The following is a 10,451-nucleotide window of genomic DNA, read 5'->3' on the forward strand; positions in this document are numbered from 1 at the left end:
ATACTTTTTAGAAAAATATTTTTAGAAAAAGAAGTTTAAGTAGTAGTGTAATTTTGTTGATCTCAAAATGTTCCTCCATCCTTTGGCTCTTTCGGCTGCTAATATGACACTCGTAGCTATTTCCAGTTTTCAGATGTGGGTGGTGAAAGACAAGTTTCTAAATCGTCCGAACCATCCCCACCCGTGGTGATGGTTCGGCCAGGGAGGTGGGATGGTACGGACACTCATAATACTCGCCATAATATTAATATAACTTAAGTTTGATTGGCTAATAAACAAGATTATATCTTCTACAAAACATTTATATAAGGACAAAGTATCCTCTCAATATTTAAAGGGGAATAAATAAAATGCGAACTACAAGTATATCTCAAAACTTTTGGTATTATGGCTTCCTTCTCTTCTCACAAGCATAATATCTGAATATAAATCAACCAAATTAAAAATGTGTGGTCACACTCCTTTTCCAGCACAAGAGCCTCGGTGGTGATCGTGTTATACGGCAACACCTTCGCCGAGCATCGCTGCGTCACCGAAATAACTTACATCTCGCTAACTGGCACGTTTTTGAAGCGAGAGCTTACGATACACCCTGACAATATTACATACGAGATGCAAAAAAACATAAATTAGGACTTGCAGCGAAAATAACAGCTCTGAGGGCGTGGTTATCCCTTTGTGGGCCAAGGCAACAAAGTTTTGCACATTTGTAGTGACGACTAGCCTGATAGCCGTCGGTTGGTGGTGGAAGGGATGAGGATGCTTCGCCTGCTACACTCGTTAAAGAGAAACTCAAATATAGAAGAAAAAAACGCGACAAGTAAGTGCTCTCAATAAAGTAAATGTATAAAAGTGAACCCATAGAAGAGATAAAGAGCGAAAGAAATCACCAAGAAACTATAATATGAGGAGAGAGAAGTAGGAGATTTGAACTGACTCCGCTTCACTTCTCTGTTTTGTTTCTCGCCCTCCCTGCATCGCTCCTTCCACCTCCCCACTTGTCCGCTGGAGCCGTGACGTGGAGGAAAGCGGCCGGCGTCATCTCCACCACCACCTCAGACGCTCGTGACGCTATGGTGACGTGTATAGGAAGAGTAGCAGAGCGTCACCGTAACAGGGAAAGGGACCTCGTGAGCTAGACTAATCCACGGAGACATTGCATAGAAGGTTAGTTTATGGCGCCGGTTTATGGCGTAGTGTCCGGGATGTGGTATTAGGCGGCCATTGTTATTGCTATTGCTTGTTTGTGAAGGGAGTTATTAATGGAAGGTGTTCGTTCTTAATTACTCCGCGAATGATTAGTTTTGTGTTAGGTAGTGATGTCCTTTATTAATTACCCCTCCCATGGTTAACTTCCGTGATTAATGTGAGGGACGAAATTGGTGGAGGGCTAAATATGGTAATTTGGTAATGTTCTGTGAAATAGCCATTGACGTTGCTTGTTACTGGAGTGTGTGGCTATGTGATGATGCCGTATCTTAATTACTTCTTCAATGATTAGCTTGGGTGTGACTGGGGAGAGGGACGAAGGTATGGGAGAGCCTAACGTGTTCGTATCTCGTAACCGGCATATGACCACAGATGTTGCGCCGACTAAACGAAACTTTCCAACTTTCGTATCTGGTTATGTTACGTGGGGCAGCCATTGTTACAGCTTGTTAAGGAGCGAGTGATGTTACGTGATGTTCATTCTTGCTTACTTCCCCAATCATTAACCTTGGAGTTGATTAGTGTGAAGGGCGAAGGTATGGGAGAGCTAAATGTGGTGGTCTGGTATTTTTTTTTTTACAACAATGGAGTCAGTTCAAGGGCATAAAAAAAGGAAACAAATGTGAAAAAAAAGCCAGCTACTCACTGCTCCTAAGATGTTCCAAATGTTCTTGAAGTAGCCATCGCCTGTTTGTTGTTATCGGAGTGAATGTTGTTCGGCGATGTCCTTTCTTAACTACGTTTAGAATGACTGAGTGATTAGTGTGAGGAAAAAGGGTATTGGAGGGCTACATCTGGTGGTGTCTTGTAGTTCCCCCTGAGCCAGACACTGTTGTTGGTAGTTACTGGGCTGAGTTGTTACGTGGCCGTGTCCTTTCTTTAATTACTCCTCCAATAACTGGCTTAGGAGTGATTAGTGAGACGATCGGAGGAAGGTAGTACAGACCCAAATGACTTGTGAACGGGGAGGAAGGAAAGGTAGGTAACGGATGAGAGGAGGATTCGATAACTTGACAGGGTAATTTGCGCTGAATACACACACACACACACACACACACAATGGAAGTTCAGTCTCTCTACGCCTTCATCCCCCCCCCCCCCCACACACACACACACACACACAAGGGGTAGCGTCATCAGCCGTATACGTTGAGGGTCGGGTCCCGGCTGACGCTCTCCCTCCAGCAGACCATAAATCTGATGGAGCCATTACGGGGAGCCACGAGCCGCGGCCCCCCAGAGCACACCCGAGGGCCGTCCACTCCCAGGGCCGCCGGTCACTCTGTAGGGCTGAGTTACGTCCAGGGGCGGAGAGGCGTCGAGGGGCTGAGGGGCCGCGTGCGTGACCCGATTCAAGCCAATTTCTTACTCGTGGTATTCGAAAACAACTCTGGATTTTTTTTGAACCAACGCGATTAGAAAAAAAAAACTGGAAAATATTTAATCCATGTAATAAGAAAACTACCCTGCAAACGCTTAACCCACAGAATAAAAAAAAAAAAATACCCCATGGAATTCGAAAACTGGAAAAAAAATATTGAACCCACGTCATCAGAAAACTACCTAGAAAATAACTGAATCATGCAATACGAAAACATCACTGAAAAAGAAGACTGACCCCACGGAATAAAAATAAAAAATACCCTTGGGAAAAAATTGAGCCCACGCTAATAGGAAACTACCCTGTGAAAAAATTTACCCATGGAATTCGAAAAAAAAAAATGAACCCACGCGATCAGAAAACTACCTTGGAAAACACGAACTTGAGGCCCAGAAAGTAAATGCTGGTGAAAAATATCTTGATTCATCTCAGGTAATTAAATTTCACAGGTAAACTTAAGCTTCTTTATTTTACAGTTTTTGAGAGTGGCATAATTTTTGCTTCCTCACTAGTGGGAAAATGATAGAACCTGAGGCACAGAAAGTAAATGCTGGAGAAAAATATCTTGATTCATCTCAGCTAATTAAATTTCACAGGTAAACTTAAGCTTCTTTATTTTACAGTTTCTGAGAGTGGCATAATTTTTGCTTCCTCACCAGTGGGAAAATGATAGAACTTGAGGCCCAGAAAGTAAGTGTTGCTAAAGAAATATCTCGATTAACCCTTATGTCTGACTCTCATGTATAAACTTCAGCTTATTCATATTGTATTTTTTGAGGGTGGCTTCATTTTTACTTTCTCATTAGTGGGAAAATAATAAAGCTTGAGGAACAAAGTTAATGATGGAGAAATACATCATAATTAATCTTGACTTACACTTTTGCGCGCAAGTTTAAGCCCAATTATTTTTTTCTTGGGAGTGTCTTTTTGGCTCTTATTAGTACTAATTGGATGTACGTACAGAATGCCGCGTACAAATTGGCGTGTCTCGTGTTTGTTTAAGCCTCGTGTGTGTCTCTGCTTATCAGGACGACGGCGTTTTCTTACGTCCCGGAGGTAAATGAGTCCTTTTTATTTTCGCGAACATAATGAAGACGTTGATTAATTCATTATATTCATTACCCGCTTGAGATGAGCCGCGGAGGAGGGGCAGAGAGGGAGGGAGAAGGGGCTAGGAAGGAGGAGGAGGGGCAGGGAGGGAGGAAGAAGGGGCTAGGAAGGAGGAGGTGAGGCCTGAAGGAAGAGGAGGAGGAGGACAGACAAGGAGAGAGGAGATGTCGCAGGGAGGGAGAGGAGGAGGAGAAGACAAGAGAGGAAGGGAGGAGGAAGGCAGGGCGGGAAGCAGGGAGTAGGACAAACAAGGAGAGAAGAGATGTCGCTGGGAGGGAGAGGAGGAGGAGAAGACAAGAGAGAAAGGGAGGAGGAAGTCAGGGAGGGAAGGAAGGAGTAGGAGAGTTATGTAGGTGGAGGAGTGACAGAGAGGAAGGGAGAAGGAAGTCAGGGAGGGAAGGAAGGAGTAGGAGAGTTATGTAGGTGAAGGAGTGACAGAGGAAGAAGGAATACGAGAGAGAGGGAAGAGGAGAGACAGAGAAGGAATAAGAGGAGGAGGAGGAGGAGGAGGAGGAGGAGGAGGGGTAAGGAGAACACAACAAAGCGACGCATAAATATGGAAAGTCGGGCAAAGAAAGGAAAGTTTAAAAAGAGAAAGATAATCACAGTGACAAGAGAGGAGAAAGACGAGGTAACGAAGGACAAGAAAGAGGGGAAGAATAATAGAGAATAATTAATGTTCGGACGGGCAAGAGAAGCAGAGGAGAACGTAAAGGAGAACGTGAAGGAGAAAGGAAAGGAAGAGAGGAAAGTAGAGACGCGGGTTTTATTTAATTAGTTGGTTATATATTCAATTAAGGACACAATTTTATATACATGGGGACACGCCAGTATAATGTTTACCATAAGAAGTTTTGATTGGGATACACGATACTGCCCTGCAAATACCGTAGTAAAAAAGAGAGAAAAGAGGAATAAAGGAGAGGAGAGAGAGGACAGGAAAAGAGGAGAGGAAAGGGAGGAAGAAAAGGATAGTAGAGAGGAAAGGAAAGAATTGGGAAGACAGGAAAGAGGAAAGGAGAGAAAAGGTTAGAGAGAGAAAAGAAAGGAAGAGAGAATGAGGACAAGAGAGAGGAAAAAGGAAAGGAAAGAGGGAGAAAAGGATAATAGAGTATAGCAAAGAATTGAGAAGACAGGAAAGAGGAAAGGAGAGAAAAGGTTAGAGAGAGAAAAGAAAGGAAGAGAGAATGAGGACAAGAGAGAGGAAAAAGTAAAGGAAAGAGGGAGAAAAGGATAATAGAGTATAGGAAAGAGGTGGGAAAACAGGAAAAGGAGAATAATAGGTTGGAGAGAAGAAGACTAGATTTTTTTTTACAACAAAGGAGACAGTTCAAGGGCATAAAAAAAAAGAAAATTAAAAAAAAGCCCGTTACTCAATAGAAGATAGATAGCAGAGAGGAGAGGACAGAAAAGTAGACAGAAAAAGATGACAGTAGGGAAAGGAGATGAAAAGTAGCAGAAATGGATAACACGATAGTAGAAGAGAGAAGATAAAAGGGAAATGAGATGATAAGTAGGAGAAAAAACAAGGTAATTGGATAATAGGGAGCAAGAGAGGAGACAAGAACCAAACGAGAGATGAGACACTGGAGAGCAATAACCTGCCAGTAATGTGTGTGTGTGTGTGTGTGTGTGTGTGTGTGTGTGTGTGTGTGTGTGTGTGTGTGTAGCCTTGAAAAAAAGATCATTACGTTCAACTCCATATTTCACCTTTTTCCTCTCATTCCCGAAGCCTAATTAACCTCCCCTCTTACCTGGCTCCCCCACAGGTATATCCCTTTACCCATCATTTTTCCATAGCTCTCCATTACACGCCCTTTCTCGCTCCCCCTCGTACACGTATCTTCGCTTTTCATAACTTTTCCACATTTGTATATTTAATTTTGTTTTTGTCCCTTCCCCTCGCCTCGCCGCCCCGCCCTGATTCTGATATTAATGCACAGACAAGTAAAGTTTCCCGCAGTTCCCCCTTTTCGCATCCCCGTGCTTTTGTTTATCTCCCCCTCTTTTCGCTTCTCCCTTTTTTATCTCTCCTTTCTTTGTCTCTTCTTCCTCTCCATCTCCCTTCCTGTTTCTCCCGTTTTTTGTTTCTTCCCCTCTAGCTCCATTTCTATTTCTCCTTTTCTTGTTTACTCCCCTCCATCTCCCTCTCTATTTCCCTCCATTTCTCGTCTCTTCTTCCTCTCCATCTCTTTCTCTTTCTCTCCCTCCCTAGTCTCTTCCTCTCCATCTCCCTTTTTCTCCCCCTCCTTTTCTCTTCCTCTCCATCTCCCTTTTCCTCTCCCTCCTTTGTCTCTTCCTCTCCCTCCTTTGTCTCTTCCTCTCCATCTCTCCCTTCCATCTCCCTTCCTCTTCATCTCCTCATCGGACCCTTACAGTATCTACACCACGAACAATTCAAGTCTCCCTCAGTGTCCCCTTTAAGTCCCCAGCTCCGACTGTTTTCTCTGACGTTACTAAACTTAATCCTCCCTACGTGACTATTCATGATGGGGCTAATATTCCCCGGTGTCGCCTGGGAGAGAGCAGACAAAAGATGAGACTAAAGTGTTTTCACCTTTGTGCAGGAATGTGAGTGGTGGAACTGGAGATTGACGTCGGAAAATGTGGAGAAAATGGGAAGCGTGGAGTGGGTGTTGGTATGCTCTACGTTGCCACAGAGATGGAAAAAAGATCACACCTACATTATTCCGGTGAGTACATGGCTTTCTTTTTATAATTCTAGCATCTAATATTCTCAAAACACACTAATTTGATAAGGCTTTCGTAAGGGTTGTGTTAGTATTGCCATGGGTAGTTTTATGAGCCTAGTGATAGTTTGGCAAGGCTTTTGTACCAGGAACGTGAAAAACACTTTTGAAAACTCTGCTAATCTCCTTTGTGACCTTTCTAAATGGTCGTTGTGAGCTGAAAGTGTCTGAGAATGTGGATCTTTGACACCGCAGCATCCGTAGAGTTAATCATGGGATGCTCAGTTCCTCTTGAAGTTCGTTTACAAAGACTACATTTACTAGAGCGCCAGAAAGTTGATAGATGCTCTAGTATTTATCATCCCCTAAAAATGTTCTAGTATTATGATCCCTTAAAAAAAAAACACTTAAGATTGTCATTTTTACTCCGAAACAAGCAAGATTTACGGAGTTTTTATGTTGAAGGTTAGTTTGATGTTGCTGTTTCATGTGGTGATGGAAGGTGGAGTACTCTGAGGAAGCCATTCTTGTCTATCATTATTGAAGTAGATGATGACGAAGCTTGTAGCGAACTCAGATGATGGGCAGTCATAATAATCAACGCTGCCAGATTGTCGTACTCAGCCGCTTATATTTCCCGACTTAATACCCCAAAACCGTCTTCTGGGCTCCAATAACGAAACTCATTTATAGTTATCATTAAAAGAGTTAGATCCTGATGTTTCTTGGCAATAGTTAGGCGTCAGAAACCGGTAAATACTATGCTCTGAGTACGATAATCTGGGACCGGTGGGCAGCTTGCGAAGAAAACGGGGGAGTATTGCTACGGTAGACTTCTGACTGATGGACGCGAAAGGGAGATATATATTCCCGGCGTGTTTATGGGTTAAGGGACGCCCAGAAGAGAATTCGGAAAAGGCTCAACACATTGTAAGTTTGCAGGGCCCCGCTTCGCCGCCTCGCCTCTTCCCTCCCCTTCAGCAGAGCACCTTTATAAATTCCCTTCGTGAGGCTGACCAGTGACCTGCGTTTTAAAAGGTCACTGGAGCGCTTACCCTTGACCCTCTCTTTAGCCTGACCTTTCGGAAAGCGAATATATATAAATCGTGTGTCCTCGGTCCTGGTGGCTCTCTCCCGCCCCCCTCTCCCTCGCGCGCTCTCTCCCTCGCATTCACAAAATTTCGAGTGAGTGATAACATTGCTTTTCAGAACGAACCTTTTACATTCCGACTCACTATCTCTCTCCTCCCTTCCTCTTCCTCTTATCCTCTCTTTTATCCGTCCCACAATTTATCGGCCGTTTCTCACAATTCTGAGTGCCGAGTGAATTATATTCGTGTTTATATATTGAAAGATTATACGAAACCTATCGGGAAAGGAAGACGCGGCGAGAGAGAGAGAGAGAGAGAGAGAGAGAGAGAGAGAGAGAGAGAGAGAGAGAGACAGAGAGAGAGAGAGAGAGAGACAGAGAGACAGAGAGAGAGAGAGAATGTAACGCGAATGATAAAATAAATGATAGATAAAGAATTGAGGAAATAAAAAAAGGAGAATAAACAAACGCAAAGAATGTCGAAAGCAAACAGTGAAAGGATAATGAGAGAGAGAGAGAGAGAGAGAGAGAGAGAGAGAGAGAGAGAGAGAGAGAGAGAGAGAGAGAGAGAGAGAGAGAGAGAGAGAGAGAGAGAGAGAGAGAGAGAGAGTCGCGTCATTGCCCGCTGATATTAAGGGCATTGAGTCGCCAAATGTCCCCTGAAATTTATCGAAGTGCCCCCTAAAAGAAATGTGACTTGGGCGCCATCAACCTCTACCTCCGAACGCATTTCGAAGGGTATAGCGGGATCAAAAGGGGCTAAAAGGGGTTTCGAGGGTTAAGGGGGATCCAGAGGTGAGTGAATAGGATCTAGGATGAGGAAAAGTGATTCAAAGGGATGGGCAAGGGATGCGGGAGAACCCATAAAGGGGAAGGAGGATTAATGGATGCTGGTTAAAGGGGAGGGAGAGAAATTAAGGGAACGGGTGAGGAGGAGCGAAGGGAAGAGAATGAAGAACGGAAGTAAAGGGAAAGGCAGGGAAGGGATAGAGGGTAAGGGAAAGGGAACGAGATGTGAGGAAAACTAGGGATAAAGGGAAAGAGGAAAGGAAAGGGAGAGAGAGGGAAGAGGTGGAGAATGAAGGGAAAAAGGAGAGAGGAGGAAACGAAGTAAGGAAATGAGAAAAGGAAAAAGAGCGAGAGAGAATGGGAAGGGGTGGAGAAAGAGGGGAAAGGAAATGAATGGAAAACGAAGGAGTAATGGAATGAGGGAGGGAAACAAGGGGAAGGGATGGAGAATGAGGGGAATGGGGAAATAGATGATAGATGAATGGAACAAGGAAGTGGAAGAGGAAGTAGCGTGAAGGGAAAGGCAGGGAAGGGGAAAGGAAGGGAATGAAGAAGAAGGAAGCCAAGGGAAGGGGTGGAAGATGAAGGGAAAGGGAGAAGAGGAAGGGGAGAGAGCGAGAAGAGGAAAGGGAAGAAGATTAGCGGGAAATGAAGGATAGAAGGAAGCCAAGGGAGGGATGGAAGATGAAAGGGGAGGGAGAAGAGGAAGGTGAGAGAGCGAGAAGAGGAAAGGGAAGAAGATTAGCGGGAAATGAAGGATAGAAGGAAGCCAAGGGAAGGGGTGGAAGATGAAGGGACGGGGAAGGGAAGGGAGGGAGCGAGGGGCGAGGCATGAGGAAGGGAGGCAAGCTTCTAACACAACACCAGCGGCGCAATTTTCCCGCGAGAAACAAAATACTAGAAATCGATGTTGATTCCCTCGGTGGTTCGGCGGCCCCCGGGGGAAATGTGTGCCCCGTGCCGCTCCTCCCCCTCGTTACCCCCCTCATCCCCCTCCCTGACTCCCCTCTACCTGATCCCCCCCCCCCCGCTCCCTATCTAGACTCCTTCCCTTCCCCATTCCCATTCCTTTCCCCATTCCTATTCCTTTCCCCATTCCCATTCCTTTCCCATTCCTTTCCCATTCCCATTCCTTTCCCCATTCCCATTCCTCTTATAGCACCCCCACTCCCTTCCCCATCCCCCTGCTCCATCTCCCTGCCCCTCCTCATCCCCCTCTCTACCAGCCCTCAACCTGAACTCCCCGCACTCTATCTAGACTCCTTCCTCCCATTCCCATTCCTTATAGCATTCCCATTCTTCCTCCTCCTCATCCTACTTCTCATATAATGCCCCCCTAATCCCCCCTTATCTTCCCTTTACCTGACCCCCTACCCTATCTAGACCCCTTCCCTTCCCCATTCCCTTCTCCATTCCCATTCCCCTTATAGCATTCCCACTTCCTTACCCATCCTCCTACTCCTTCTCATATAGCCCTCACTAATCCCCCCTTATCTTCCCTTTACCTGACCCCCTTCCCTCTCTAGACCCCTTCCCTTCCCATTCCCATTTCTTCCTCAACCCCCCTCCCCGCAACCCCTCCTTACCTCTTTTCTACCTGACCCCACTGTCCCCTTTCTGACCCCTTCCCTTCCCCACCATCCCCTCCCCATACCTTCTCCGTCCTCCTCCTCCTCATACAGTATCCCCTCCCTTCCTCGTCCCCTTCCCACTCCGCTCAGCCTCAGTTATGCCTCCCCCAACCCTCTTTGCTTCCTCCCCTACCCCCTTCCCGCCCCGCCCCGACTCTAACCCATCTCCCTTTAACTTCCGCATCCCCCATCTCCCCTTCTCCCCATCGGTCCTTCCCCCACATCCCTTACCTTTATCTCCCTATCAATTATATATAGCCATTGTCACTCTTACTTTATTAGAGCCTTACCTGCCCCACCCTACCTTACCTTACCTTTCCTTACCTTTCCTTTCCTTTCCTTTCCTTACCTTACCTTACCTTACCTACCCTACCCTTACCTTACCTTACCTTACCTTACCTTACCTTACCTTACCCTATTATCCCTCTCCCCTTACCGTCCCAGCCTCCTCCCCGTCTTTAACCCGCCGTTCCTCCTCACCCGTTCCCGTTCCCACACCCGTCTCTCTCCCCTGCCATTCTTTCCTGCCACCCTCCCATGTTACCATACCC

The 10,451-nt window shown here is 45.7% G+C and overlaps 1 long non-coding RNA gene across 1 annotated transcript in view; it reads left to right on the forward strand.

Annotated features, from left to right (window-relative positions):
• Positions 1 to 1,008: 1,008 nt before the first annotated feature.
• Positions 1,009 to 10,451, forward strand: part of LOC127006782 (uncharacterized) — a 135,224-nt gene continuing 125,781 nt past the window's right edge. The window contains exon 1 of the long non-coding RNA XR_007759757.1: positions 1,009 to 1,167. This is a non-coding gene — a long non-coding RNA (uncharacterized LOC127006782). The remainder of the gene's footprint in view (positions 1,168 to 10,451) is intronic.

This window comes from Eriocheir sinensis, chromosome 33 (assembly GCF_024679095.1).
Source record: "Eriocheir sinensis breed Jianghai 21 chromosome 33, ASM2467909v1, whole genome shotgun sequence".
Lineage (NCBI taxonomy): Eukaryota > Metazoa > Arthropoda > Malacostraca > Decapoda > Varunidae > Eriocheir > Eriocheir sinensis.